The sequence below is a fragment of the Oncorhynchus mykiss genome, chromosome 7 (assembly GCF_057628025.1).
Source record: "Oncorhynchus mykiss isolate SJ-2025 chromosome 7, ASM5762802v1, whole genome shotgun sequence".
Classification (NCBI taxonomy): domain Eukaryota; kingdom Metazoa; phylum Chordata; class Actinopteri; order Salmoniformes; family Salmonidae; genus Oncorhynchus; species Oncorhynchus mykiss.
Window position 1 is genome coordinate 35,625,121 of NC_143028.1, and position 14,930 is coordinate 35,640,050.

Here is a 14,930-nt window from a genome sequence, read left to right on the forward strand (position 1 = left end):
TGCAGACCTAAGACCTATGGGTTTACCCTTCTCAATGAATGCTTATATTGAAGATAGAAGCCGCCTCTTAATGAGTTCCAAGAGCCCAACAAAATAATTTCAATTTATTAATCCTAATTGTTTTTATGACTACAGACAGTAGGCTATTATTCCTCTTTTCCTGCATTCATTAATTTGTCTGCATGTCTATTCAACATTTGGCTAAAAAAGAAACCATGCCATGAATTAAGAACCTCGTTTTTTTCCCACAATGCAATGCAGCACATTGACATCTCAAATCGCTTTAAAGAGCCTTCTAATATTAGACAACAAATAAATATACTACAAAAATTACTTAAAAAACAGTCCATTCATCACTGGATTTCTTCAAATTACTGTGCTGGAAAAGGATGTCATCCACTGTGACTGGTAGCAGACCACACATCCATCTGAAGGTGACACTTTATCCTTTGGTATCACACAATTACCAGGGGGACAATGGGCCTCTTGAAGCGATAAAGGAAATCAACAAGATCCACAAGTATTCTTTCACAATAGCTGGCCTTATGTTATCTGCAGTTTCTAGCTGCACTTTCCCATTCCATGGTGGGTATAACATCCACTCTTCGCTTATGCCATGGGCTGTAAAGGCACAAGTCCCCTATTTTTTGAAAATCGTCAGTCCAGATGTTAAGCATAATTGCGCCATTTTATTTACCCAAGTTCTCTCTCAACTCCGGGACCACTCGCCAGCTGATATTTTTTTTGCCTGATGCAGGACTCTAGTGCGATAGGAGAGAGACTGACAAACCTTCACACCTCCATTCATTTACAAAAGGTTAGTCTAATTGCTTGGCTAGGTGTGAAAAATCTCCCAATTTGTGCCACAGTTTAGACTACCGATAGATGCAGTCAGTCAGAGTTGAGTCCGATTGTAAAGTGTAGCCTAATGGCCAAAAAAGGGCAAACTTGCAATGTATTCGATGCTTAAGTACTCTAAAGTTTTACATTTCTAACTCAATATCATAGACCAGATTTGTCCTAACAAAAAACTGCATCAACTCACATTATGTCTAAAATACAAAAGTTTGGACACACTTACTCATTCAAGGATTTGTATTTATTTTTACTCTATCAAGAGTGTGCAAAGCTGTCATCAAGGTAAAGGGTGGCTACTTTGAAGAATTTAAAATGTTAAATATATTTTGATTTGTTTAACACTATTCAATATGTGTCATTTCATAGTTCTTATGTCTTCACTATTATTCTACAATGTAGAAAATAATAAAAATAAATAAAAACCCAGGAATGAGTAGGTGTGTCCAAACTTTTGACTGGTACTGTTTATCAACTTTCGATGATTTAATTAACCTATATCATGTTATTTCAAGGTATTCCTTTGGAGCACATGCAAATGTGATTTGGAGTTGTTGAAAAGGAGTGACAAAATGTAGTACAATTGAATTTGAATGAACTGAATGATGATGATGAAGAAGAAGAGAGTGATTTAATTTAGAACAATAGTGTAAGAATTGCTCTTCCTCTGTCCCACATGCACATAAAACATATATACTGTATTTTTATTTCTACTTTGTCAGATGAAACTGTATCTGGACCGTAACTTATTACTTACTAAAACTGTTCTTATACTGTAAGGTTTTTATTCTAAGAGAAATGAAAATGGTCTGTTATATTCCATTATATTCTTAAAAATATGTGTTGACTGAACATGAAATCTGACACAGCGGTTGCATTAAGGAGAGGTATATCTATCATCTACATTTATGATGAGTATTTCTGTTGAAACGATGTGGCTATGCAAAATCACTAGTGAACTAGTGAATCTAAATAGCCAATGTAAACTCAGACTTTTTGATATAAATATGAACTTTATCAAACAAAACATGCATGTATTGTGTAATATGAAGTCCTATGAGTGTCATCTGATGAAGATAATTCAAGGTTAGTGATTAATTTGATCTTTATTTCTGCTTTTTGTGAATGCTATATTTCACTGGAAAATGGCTGTGCTTATTGTGGTTTGGTGGAGACCTAACATAATCGTTTGTAGTGCTTTCGCTGAAAAGCCTATTTGAAGTCGGACACTTTGGTGGGATTAACAACAAGATTACCTTTAAAATGATATAAGACACATGTATGTTTTAGGAATTGTAATTATGAGATTTCTGTGGTTTGAATTTGGTGCCCTCTATTTTCACTGGTAGTTGTCATATTGATCCCGGTATTGGGATTGCAGCCATAACAAGTTAAAGGAAGAACCACCGTAGTCTGGACATTGCTAAAATGGCACTAGAGTACCGCCATAGTACCGTCCAGAGGCAACTTTGCTTAAATTAGTTATGGAGTGTATTCTTACACCTTTTCATTTCGGTCATACAGTTTTCTTAGGTCCCGGATTATGGTCTCAAAATCTGTGCTATGGTGACACCCTAAAGCATGGCTCTTAGTGATCTGCGCTCTGGTGACATACTAAGGCATGGCTCTTAGTGATCTGTGCTATGGTGACACCCTAAGACATTGCTCTTTGTGAGTCACCATGGGCCTACGGGTCATAAACACTCATGATGCTTGTGACACACAACAGGCTTCTGAGAAAAAAAGTAGACTTTCCAATAATAAACCTTTAAATACTGCTGAGCACCTCTTCGGTGTTTCTGTGAGTGCAAATTAGCGTAGACTCATAAATACGAGGGCTGCACAGTCCAAAAACAACATAAAATACCTCATTAGTGACCCTTTGGCAGCAGCTGTGTGAGTGCCTCCTTAGACCACCTGATTGGGATGGAGGCCAGGACTCCCAGACCCTAACACAACAATATGCTCTAGCACCTAAATGTCTACTAATACCTTCCAGTGACTGAGGTTCATTCCTGCTGAATAATTTACAGTGGAGGGAGGCAGGGTTCTCATTCCATTTTCTTCTCCGGAAGTAGCTTAGCATGCACTGATGTATTATTGACCATGGCCACAACACGTGGCAACCAGTGGAGGCTGCTGAGGGGAGGACGGCTCATAATAATGTCTGGAATGAATAGAATGGCATCAAACACATGGAACCCATGTGTTTGATGTATTTGATACCATTCAATTCCAGCCATTACCACAAGCCTGTCCTCCCCAATTAAGGTGCCACCAATCTCCTGTGGTGGGAACAGACTAAGAGCAATGGCCCAAAAAACTGTGAGACCCAACTGCAAGAACAGGCAAGAGAGTACAGACAGACTGAGGATTAGCAGGCTAATCTGGGCATGGTAAAATAAAGTCTGTTAGCCCCAGCCAGTCACGCATGAAGCGCTGGTCGATGACAAAACAGAGACAAAATATTTTTTTAAGGGTGAGGCCATGAAAGCAAAATAAAAATTAGCATTCGAGCAAAAGCAAGGCGACAAAGCATGCAGAGCAGACAACTACAGCTTGTAAACATGGGGGTGGTCTCATGTACAGTGTAGTGCTTTCATTGACAGTCACACTAACGGAACAGACCGCTGTGAGGGTCTTAAGGTCTTAACTTCTTCACGCAATGGTTGCTGTTCAACATCAACTAACACGTCGATAAAATCCCATTCGAATGAACAAATGAAGAATTTTCAGGTTTATGTGGATTAACAAGTCAACCATTAGAGAAGATTAACAAGTCAACCATGTTGCTCACCGTCTAGTGTTGTTGTTTGTTTAGTTTTATAGTTTAAGATTGTATTAATTTGGCTGGTAGTTAATGAAAGTGTTTACAACACTAACCCCTGTGAGAGCAGCTCAACAATAATTGGGTGTCTGCTAATTGAGTTGCCTAACATGTTTGGACAAGCTAAATCTCAGTGCAATTTTGAGGTTTCATTTGACTCATTACCAGCTTTGAGTCTTTGTTCTCATCGCCATGGGGGACCCAATGGGTGTCTGGCAGCAGTACATCATGGCATTTAGCCACGCCCAACTTCAGACTCTCAAGGCCTGATCCAGGTCAACTAAACCACATCCCTAAAGATGGGCAGAAGTGCAAATTCATGCATGTAAAAATAAGAAAATATATTTAAAAAAAACAAAAAAACAGATGAAAAATCTGTTACCAAGACAACACCCGAGCAATGAGCTTGAAACCCACTAATTAGATATGAGAGAACATCAGTCGCTAGCGAGTGTTTCCTCATACGCGGTGGGGGAATGATGCTGTACTCTGTTGTGAGTTATTTTTTGTTGTTGTTGTATGCAATAGATCTGCAGTGAGCCGCTGTACATCTGGCTGCAGACGCTTGGCAGGGCCTTGTGCATTCTGGGAAAAGGAGACGCAGTGAGGCAGAAGAGAGAAAGCTAAATTAATCTTTTTTCAACCCAAAGCCAGTTCAAATTTTTTGACAGGCCTGCTTAATTCCATTTAAAAGTCCCTTCAATAGATTTTGTTCTATGCTGCTCCGTTGTGCATTTCCTGCAGGGAGTCTTCCGTTGTTTGTGTTTTCGGGGCACGCTTCAGCCTATTTATGCGAGCTAATATAAAGTATAAAATGAGGGCACGTTTTTTTGGTGTGTGCACACAATTGCAAGTGGGAATAGAGTTGACTGTTTAATTTCACTTATAGCCAGGTAAGCGAGAATGCAGGCTCTCCCTCGACTCCTCAAGGAAATGCTGCTGAATATAATCACAGAATATCTACTGGGCGCATATGAGAAAATCCATATAAGTTACATATACTATATACATATACTGTATGTACAGCAGGAATATATTTTCATTATGCAAACACTGTCATGATGTATATTTAGACCGGTTGTGACATATAGTGTTATTTCATGGCTGGTTATGACACCTACATAGGAATATAAAAACCAACAAAACCTACCATGGTACCTACCAGTTATTTTATGGCTGGTTATTACACTTACATAAGAGTGGCAAACCCCACAAAACCTACCACACAAGACAAAACATTTCATTACACCCTACCCTACATGTCAACAGTATGTAAATAAATAAAATAAATAAAACAAATAAAAAAATTGCGACCATATTACATTATCATTGGAATTGCACACACATTGACGTCAGACATGCACCTACCCCAATGCTTTGTTGCTGATGACTAGGATGAACACAGGGGCAGAGTTCATGAGCGGGACAAGACACACTTATTTTTTTACTGATGACTGATATAAGGGCATGTACGTGATTAGCCTATCTGGCTTGTATGATTATGATAAGCCATAATTCTTCTTGACAGTGTCATAAAGAGTATTTTCTTAGTCCAAGTAAAGTGACACAGGATGGTCATAATGCTTCTTGACAGTGTCATAAAGTGTATTTACTTAGTCCAAGTGACACAGGATGATTATAATGCTTCATGACAGTGTTATTTAAAATATGCTGAAAAAAATGTACATGACTGTAAAGAATTCATTGCACCAACAACAAAGGATTTAAGAAAAGCACTTTAAAACGAAAGGAAACTTCTTGGCAGAGAAAAACCTATTTGAATTCATGTGGATTTTGACACTCTTATGTTGGTGTCATAACCAGCCATAAAATAACACAATATATATCATAACAAGTACAAATATATGGGTCGTGACAGTTTTATGACCATACTGTATTATGACAGGTTATGTCAGCTGTTCTGACATATTATACATGGTTATGACTGTGACATAACGTGTTATGAAACTGGGTGTCAAGTAAAGTGTTGTCCAAGTCTGCTTTGTGTGATGGCACTGCAGAAGAAAACTGACAAGATGAAGAGGAAGTACTGCTGTTGCATGACTGGCACTCCTGCTGCTCTCATATCTACACTGTTCCTGAGTGGGGAGTGGGGGGGGGGGGGGATATTTGTTATAGATGCCACAGTAGGCTATGTGCATCAATATTCCCACTGGAAACAGCAACAGGGAAGGGTAGAAGGTAAAACTATTATGTATGTCCTACTCCTACTGTACACATGCGTAATTGCCAGTTAGCCCCTTGCAGGTGACCTGGGGCTTAGATGTCATCCCCCCGGTACTAATGACTGCTTCACTGAGCATGTCCCCATGTCCCTGCATTATCAGACCTATGGCAGGGCCTACAGGGAAAAGCCCAGGGGCTGCACAGATGGTCACTTTCTCTTGCTCTGTGTGTGTGTGTGTGTGTGTGTGTGTGTGTGTGTGTGTGTGTGTGTGTGTGTGTGTGTGTGTGTGTGTGTGTGTGTGTGTGTGTGTGTGTGTGTGTGTGTGTGTGTGTGTGTGTGTGTGTGTGTGTGTGTGTGTGTGTTTGTGTGTGTGTGTGTGTGTGTGTCCTATACCTATTCAACAACATAATTGTTCTCTGTTCTCTCTTTCCCATCCCTCTCTCTCTCTCTCTCTCTAATGCCTCTGTCGTTCTATTCCAGCCATACCATCTATAGTCTTCCTCCTCCCTCTCTTTCTCTCCTCATGGTATCCATATACCTCTGGCTCTCCAGAAGCTCTAAAGATATTCTTCTCAGCTTATCTTCCTTCTTTTCTCCTCTCAGGGGGATTGATTAATTCCAAGCTGTGAGGGAGGTGTTTTTAATTACAGTGTCAAATGATCTGTTAACAGACACAATGTAATTCATTGCATCATCCACATGCATTTGTGATCCCCTATGTATAGGGCAAAGATCCCTGGTCTTCATTGGTTATAGGGTCAGGTAGGATTACTGCAACATGAACCGTGACACAGAGCACCACTTAAAGAGATAGTTCACCCAATTTACAAAATTACACATTGTTTTCCGTGTACTGTAAGCAGTCTATGAACAAGGTATACCAGCAATCTATGCTTTGGTTTAGTTTCCCTGTCACTGTTTCCAAGTCATGGGACTGATATTAGCATTTTTCTGGCATCATGTCCAAATTATCCAAAAGTATCTTAAATTGAGTGTGAAGCTCAACAAAGTTACTTACAGATGATCTGAACATGATGCGTGAAAAATTCAAATAAATCAGTCGCATGACTTAAATGGGAATTGCTCAAATGTTAGCATGTGGAAACATTGCCAGGGAAACAAAACCAAAGCATGGATTGATGTCATACCTTGTTCAGAGACTGCTTACAGGCTAAGGAAACCAAAGTGTCATTTTGAAATTTGAGTGAACTATCCCTTTAAATGAGCAACCACTAATCCCTCTTCCCTCTCTCCCTACTATCTCTTTCTCTCTCTCCCGGCTGGAACACCTTGTAACACTTCTTCACATAGAGACACATTTGGTAGAAACTGTTAAATGTCTTTAAAGGCCACTACAAAACCAGTTAACGCTGAAAATACAGTAAGTCAAATCCTCAGATGAAAAATGCTAGATTAATTTTGAAGAACTGACAAAAGTGTAGTAGTCAAAACCTCAACTGAAGAATTGAAAAGTGAGCAACCTTTATGTTGTAGTGATAAAATTGGGTGGCATGTCATGCCATGCTGCGGGGAAGAAGCTCAAGGCCCAGAGGTTGAAAAATGCTTTCAGGGAAATGTGAAATGATAGTACAGCACATATTATAATAGCGTTACACCTAGACTCAGGTAAATGTTGATATGTGCTGTGTTATCAATTACACAGCCATCCTTTTGAAGGCTTTAACTCAGCTTTTGTTCTTCATTATACAAATTAATGTTAATCTCCCAAACATGGTTGTGTGACCTTCAATTATTTGTGTTTCAACAACCACTGTTTGGGCAATTTTGAAGAGGGCAATAATATTGCAATTAAAAAAAATGAAAGCAGGGTGCTTCCTTTGACAGAAAGATAAAAGATAAAAACATTTATAAAATATGGCCTTCAGTCTCTGAATAATATTCTGGCATTCTTCCTTTCAACAAAGCACCGGCGGATTTTTTCGATGAAATACCTTCCTGCTATCATTGTGAACTGAGTAACACCATCATATGGGTCAGAGGAAAGGGCTCACAACATGGGGAGGGGGAATTTGTTTAAGAGACTTCCAACTCGAGACATTCTTGGACTATTACTTCCAGGGGCAGTCACTGACTAATAAATGTAGCACAGAGCTTCTCCCCTAACCCTGGGGGAGGTGTGTCACATCGCACTTCTTAATTTGGGTTCAGTTGAGCTTCACAGGCGCCATTAGCATCGAGTGCTGGCGTGTAAGATGAGCTAAGAAAAGAGAGAGAGAGAGTGTGCAGAGAGAGAGAGTGTGCAGAGAGAGAGTGTGCAGAGAGAGAGTGTGCAGAGAGAGAGAGAGAGAGAGAGAGAGGGAGAGAGAGAGAGAGAGAGATTAGAGAAAATCTGAAGTCAAATGTCTACTGTTTGCTGATTATCTGGTGCTTCTGTCCCCAACCAAGGAGGGTCTACAGCAGCACCTAGATCTTTTGCACAGATTCTGTCAGACCTGGGCCCTGACAGTAAATCTCAGTAAGACAAAAATAATGGTGTTACAATAAAGGTGTAGTTGCCAGGACAACTAATACAAATTCCATCTAGACACCGTTTCCCTAGAGCACGCAAAAAAATGATTCATACTTCGGCTTAAACATCAACGCCACAGGTAACTTCCACAAAGCTGTGAACGATCTGAGAGACAAGGCAAGTAGGGCCATCTATGCCATCAAAAGGAACATCAAATTTGACATATCAATTAGGATCTGGCTAAAAACATTTTGGAATCAGTTATAGAACCCATTTTCACAAAATGGGACAAATATCAAATTGAGACTCTGCATGCAGAATTCTGCAAAAATATCCTCTGTGTACAACGTAAAACACCAAATATGCATACAGAGCAGAATTAGACTGATACCTGCTAATGATCAAAATCCAGTAAAGAGCCGTTAAATTCTACAACCACCTAAAAGGAAGCAATTCCTAAACCTTCCATAACAAAGCCATCACCTACAGAAAGATGACCCTGGAGAAGAGTCCCCTAAGCAAGCTGGTCCTGGGGCTCTGTTCACAAACACAAACAGACCCCACAGAGCCCCAGGACAGCAAAACAATTAGACCCAATCAAATCATGAGGTAACAAAAATATAATTACTTGACACATTGGAAAGAATTAACAAAAAGACAACGCAAACTAGAATGCTATTTCACCCTAAACATAGAGTACACAGTGGCAGAATACCTGACCACCGTGACTGACCCAAAGCCGCATACAAACATGATCTCTTTACTGAATAAGGCAGCTCCAAAATGCAGGTCTTTCAGCCTAGCTCAGTGCTTTCTGTGGTGGAGGGGCAGTGGGCTGCCGTTTTACAGGCCCTTAACCAATTGTGCTATTTTGTGTGTTTTTTTGCATTGTTTGTAACTTATTTTGTACATAATGTTGATGCTACCATCTCTTATGACCGACAATAGCTTCTGGATTTCCGAACAGCGATTACTCACCTGGAACTGGACAAAGATTTTTTTCTTTAATGAGTCTGACACAAAGGATATAATGTTGCTCCCAGACAAGGCCCAAATCCCCGCCATTCACATGAAGAAAGGAAGGATATACAGGGGGCTTAGATCAGGGTGTCATGTCAGAATTTGTTCACGAGTGGGTAACCCGCCTCTACCATCAGTTATATTAGCCAACGTCCAATCACTGGAGAATAAACTGGATGAGCTCCGTTCGAGATAATCCTACCAACGGGACATTAAAAACTGTAATATCTTATGATTCACAGAGTTGTGACTGAACGACGACACGGATAATACACAGTTGGCTGGGTTTTCCGTGTATTTGCAGGACAGAACAGCTATGTCCAGTAAGACGAGGGGTGTGGGTGTCTATTTGTCAATAACAGCTGGTGCGCGATGTCTAATATTAACGTAGTCTCGAGGTATTGCTCGCCAGAGGTAGAGTACCTCATGATAAGTTGAAGACCACACAATCTACCAGTTTTCATCTATATTTTTCATAGCCGTTAATTTACCACCACAAACCGACACTGGCACTAATACTGCACTCAACGAGTTGTAGAAGCCCATAAGCAAACAAGAAAATGCTCATCCAGAAGCGGGCACTCCTAATGGCCGGGGACTTTAATGCAGGCAAACTTAAATCCATTTTACCTAATTAATACTAGCATGCCACATGTGCAACCAGAGGAAAAAAACTTTAGAACACCTTTACTCCACACACAGAGATGCATTTGAAAGCTATTCTGTCCTCTTTACTCCTAATTACGAGTACCAGTGACTCCCTCAATACAGAAGTGGTCAGATGATGTGGATGCTAAGCTACAGGACTGTTTTGCTAGAACAAACTGGAATGTGTTCCAGTATTCATCCAATGGCATTGAAGAGCATACCACCTTAGTCACCGGCTTCATCAATAAGTGCATCGACGACGATGTCCCCACAGTGACCGTACGTACATATCCCAACCAGAAGCCATGGATTAGAGGCAACATCCACACCGAACTTAAGGCTAGAGTTGCAGCTTTCAAGGAGCAGGACACTAATCCGGACGCTTATAAAAAATCTGGCTATGCCATCAAAGAGGCAAAGCGTCAATACAGGACTAAGGCTGAATCTTACTGCACCGGCTCTGATGCTTGTCGGATGTGACGGGGTTTGCAAACTATTACGGACTACAAAGGAAAACCCAGGCGTGAGCAGCACAGTGACGCAAGCCGACCAGACAGACTAAATGCAATTTTTGTTCGCTTCGAGGCAAGCAACAACTCCCTCTGCAACTGGATCCTGGACTTTCTGACGGGCCACCCCCAGGTGGTAAGTGTATGCATCAACACATCTGCCATGCTAATCCTCAACACGGGGGCATCTCAGGGGTGTGTGCTTGGTCCCCTCCTGTACTCCCTGTTCACCCACAACTGCACGGCCAAGCACAACTCCAACACCATCATTAAGTTTGCTGACGACACAACGGTGGTAGTCCTGATCACCAACAACGATGAGACAGCCTATAGGGAGGAGGTCAGAGACCTGGCAGTGTGGTGCCAAGACTACAACCTCTCCCTCAATGTGAGCAAGACAAAGGAGATAATCGTAGACTACAGGAAAAGGTGGACCGAACACGCCCCCATTCACATCGACGGGGCTTAAGTGGAGCGGATCGAGAGTTTCAAGTAAATTGGTGTCCACATTACCAACAAACTAACATGGTCCAAACACACCAAGAAAGTCTTGAAGAGGGCACGACAATGCCTGTTCCCACTCAGGAGACTGAAAAGATTTGGCATGGGTCCCAGATCCTCAAAATGTTCTATAGCTGCATGATCGAGAGCGTCCTGACCGGTTGCATCACCGCTGGTATGGCAACTGCTCGGCATCCGACCATAAGGCACTACAGAGGGTAGTGCGTACAGCCCAGTACCGGAGTCTAGGTCCAAAAGGCTCCTAAGTCTAGGTCCAAAAGGCTCCTTAACATCTTCTACCCCCAAGCCATATGACTCCTGAATAATTAATCAAATGGACAGCCCCCCTTTGTTTTTACACTGCTGCTACTCGCTGCTCATTATCTATGCAGTGTCACTTTACCCCTACCTAAATGTACAAATTACCTCAACTAACATGTACCCTGTCACATTGACTCGGTATCGGTATCCCCTGTATATAGCCTCAATATTGTTTTTTTATTGTGCTCCTTTTTATTATTTTTACTTTAGTTTATTTAGTAAACATTTTCTTAAATATATGTATATTTTCATGAAAACTGCATTTTTGGTTAAGGGCTTGTAAGTAAGCATTTCGCGGTAAGGTGTACTACACCTGTTGTACAAATACAATTTGATTTGAAAAGGATAAACATACACATGCAAAACCATGGATCAGCTGTGTTCAAAACAACTGGAAAAAACGAGATCGGAAATTACGTTTTGAACGGTCATCCAACTCGGATTTACAAGTGGGGATCTCGGTCCTCTTTCTAGAGCTTTGGCCTGAAGATCACTGATGTCATGATTCAACCTTGTTGATGTTTTTTTTTAATCCAGAGAATGCCAGACATTGATGACAAGGTTTGATGGCCAAGTTTGTCCATGAGAAGGATCGCCACGCCACATTCAATTGAGCACAGCACAACAACGGTGAGTCCAAAAATCTATATTGTATACTGCTACATAAATGATGTAATATGCCCGGGAGATATGTATACAGCAGCTAAGAAAGTAATACTAAGCGTATGTTGTGTAGTAAGCTGTTAGCAGCTAAGAATTTGGTCCTTCTCCCCCTCAGAACTTAACCTACTGACTTGGTGGTGCACATGTAGCCTATAGCTTGTTTTAGAGGAATGTCCTCATTGAATATTGTAAGAGGTTTCATTGTCTGTTTATATACCCCTGCTATTTATCCTACGGTACTGACTTGGTGTACAGGGAGAATAATGTAAGAACGGCCCATGTTCTGAATTTGGTCGCTGTACATTTCAAAAGTGCTGAACAAATAGTTATATCGACTACTTGCTCATTAATGTCAATGTCATTAACTCAAAATGAATGCTTGTCTCTTATCTGCTCATCGTTCCCTTATGCCATAGTTTGTACATCTCAATCGGTATATTCCTTATATAGGTACGTATATATCTCATTAGTATCTTATTCATCATTTTAGCCAATGTTGTTTTGCTTACTTTATGTATTATAATTTGCTAATTTGCTTTTCTTCACCAGATGGGATACTATATACTGTTGTTGGGTGTGTAACCATGTTTTCTAGTGACAGTCTCTTCACATTGAAGTATATTTTTTCAACAAAAATTCAGTAATAGACCCATGTAATTTCAGTTGATATTGCAAGGGTTGTTTTGTTTGCGCAATGTGCTGTCTGTGTGTCGGTATATTGTCTATAAAAGTTGATCCTTGTGATTTTATTTTCCTTTTTAGACCACTTTGTTCTAATAAATAATAAAATGTTGTGTAGTGGCTTTGCTGGAATGCATCTTAAAAAAAATTGTTGAGTTTGCCCCACCAAGATTTACATGCTAAAATCGCCACTGGTCTCCATACCTTATTGAAGCATTTGTCGGCAGTTATCTTGGCCAAAGGCTGTGCAACCAAGTAGTAACTCCAGGTTGACAATAATTTTGTTTATGCCATTTGTCTTCATTTTCTAAATGAAAACTGTAAACTGAAGTTTACAAAAATAAAATGTGTACAGATGGTTAGCAGACGTTAATGCGAGTGTAGCGAAATGCTTGTGCTTCTAGTTCTGACAGTGCAGTAATATCTAACAAGTAATCTAACAATTCCCCAACAACTACCTAATACACACACATATAAAGTCTTGAATGAGAATATGTACAGTACATGTAAGTATATGGATGAGTGATGGCTGAGCGGCATAGGCAAGGTGCAATATGAGATATTGCACCTTGAGATAGAAGCTGTTTTTCAGTCTCTCGGTCCCAGTTTTGATGCACCTGTACTGATGCACCTGTACTGACCCCGCCTTCTGGATGGTAGCTGTGTGAACAGGCAGTGGTGGTTGATGTCCTTGATGATCTGTTTCGCCTTCCCGTGACATCTGGTGCTGTAGGTGTCATGGAGGGCAGGTAGTTTGACCCGGTGATGCGTTGTGCAGACCACACCACCCTCTGGAGAATTTTTCTGGTTGAGGGCAGTGCGGTTGCCATACCAGGCTGTGATACAGCCCAACAGGATGCCCTCGATTGTGCATCTATAAAAGTTTGTCAGGGTTTTGGGTGTCAAACCAAATTCAGAGTGTCGTCTGAATACTTGATGATAGAGTTGTAGGCGTGCATAGCCATGCAGTCGTGGGTGAACAGGGAGTACAGTAGGGGGCTGAGCACGCACCCTTGTAGGGCCCCAGCATTGTGGATCAGCAAAGTGGAGATGTTGTTTCCTACCTTCACCACCTGGGGACCACCTGTTAGGAAGTCCAGGACCCAATTGCACAGGGCGGGGTTGAGACCCAGGTCCTCCAGCTTGATGATGAGCTTGGAGTGTAGTATGGTGTTGAATACTGAGCTGTAGTCAATGAACAGCATTCTTACATACAGTTTTTTTATTTATTTTTTATTTAACCAGGTAGGCAAGTTGAGAACAAGTTCTCATTTACAATTGCGACCTGGCCAAGATAAAGCAAAGCAGTTCGACAGATACAACAACACAGAGTTACACATGGAGTAAAACAAACATACAGTCAATAATAAAGTATAAACAAGTCTATATACAATGTGAGCAAATGAGGTGAGAAGGGAGGTAAAGGCAAAAAAGGCCTTGGTGGCAAGGTAAATACAATATAGCAAGTAAAACACTGGAATGGTAGTTTTGCAATGGAAGAATGTGCAAAGTAGAAATAAAAAATAATGGGGTGCAAAGGAGCAAAATAAATAAATTAATTAAATACAGTTGGGAAAGAGGTAGTTGATAGGGCTAAATTATAGGTGGGCTATGTACAGGTGCAGTAATCTGTGAGCTGCTCTGACAGTTGGTGCTTAAAGCTAGTGAGGGAGATAAGTGTTTCCAGTTTCAGAGATTTTTGTAGTTCGTTCCAGTCATTGGCAGCAGAGAACTGGAAAGAGAGGCGGCCAAAGAAAGAATTGGTTTTGGGGGTGACTAGAGAGATATACCTGCTGGAGCGTGTGCTACAGGTGGGAGATGCTATGGTGACCAGCGAGCTGAGATAAGGGGGGACTTTACCTAGCAGGGTCTTGTAGATGACATGGAGCCAGTGGGTTTGGCGACGAGTATGAAGCGAGGGCCAGCCAACGAGAGCGTACAGGTCGCAATGGTGGGTAGTATATGGGGCTTTGGTGACAAAACGGATTGCACTGTGATAGACTGCATCCAATTTGTTGAGTAGGGTATTGGAGGCTATTTTGTAAATGACATCGCCAAAGTCGAGGATTGGTAGGATGGTCAGTTTTACAAGGGTATGTTTGGCAGCATGAGTGAAGGATGCTTTGTTGCGAAATAGGAAGCCAATTCTAGATTTAACTTTGGATTGGAGATGTTTGATATGGGTCTGGAAGGAGAGTTTACAGTCTAACCAGACACCTAAGTATTTGTAGTTGTCCACGTATTCTA

The 14,930-nt window shown here is 41.0% G+C and overlaps 1 protein-coding gene and 1 long non-coding RNA gene across 4 annotated transcripts in view; one reads left to right on the plus strand and one right to left on the minus strand.

Moving 5' to 3' along the window:
- Positions 1–14,930, plus strand: part of LOC149982525 (uncharacterized) — a 419,448-nt gene that overhangs the window by 392,236 nt on the left and 12,282 nt on the right. For both annotated transcript variants that reach the window (XR_016497219.1, XR_016497218.1), the window contains exon 2: positions 11,877–11,969. This is a non-coding gene — a long non-coding RNA (uncharacterized LOC149982525). The remainder of the gene's footprint in view (positions 1–11,876; positions 11,970–14,930) is intronic.
- LOC110527764 (chemokine-like protein TAFA-2) overlaps positions 1–14,930 on the minus strand; it is a 182,642-nt gene that overhangs the window by 100,712 nt on the left and 67,000 nt on the right. The window lies entirely within an intron of this gene.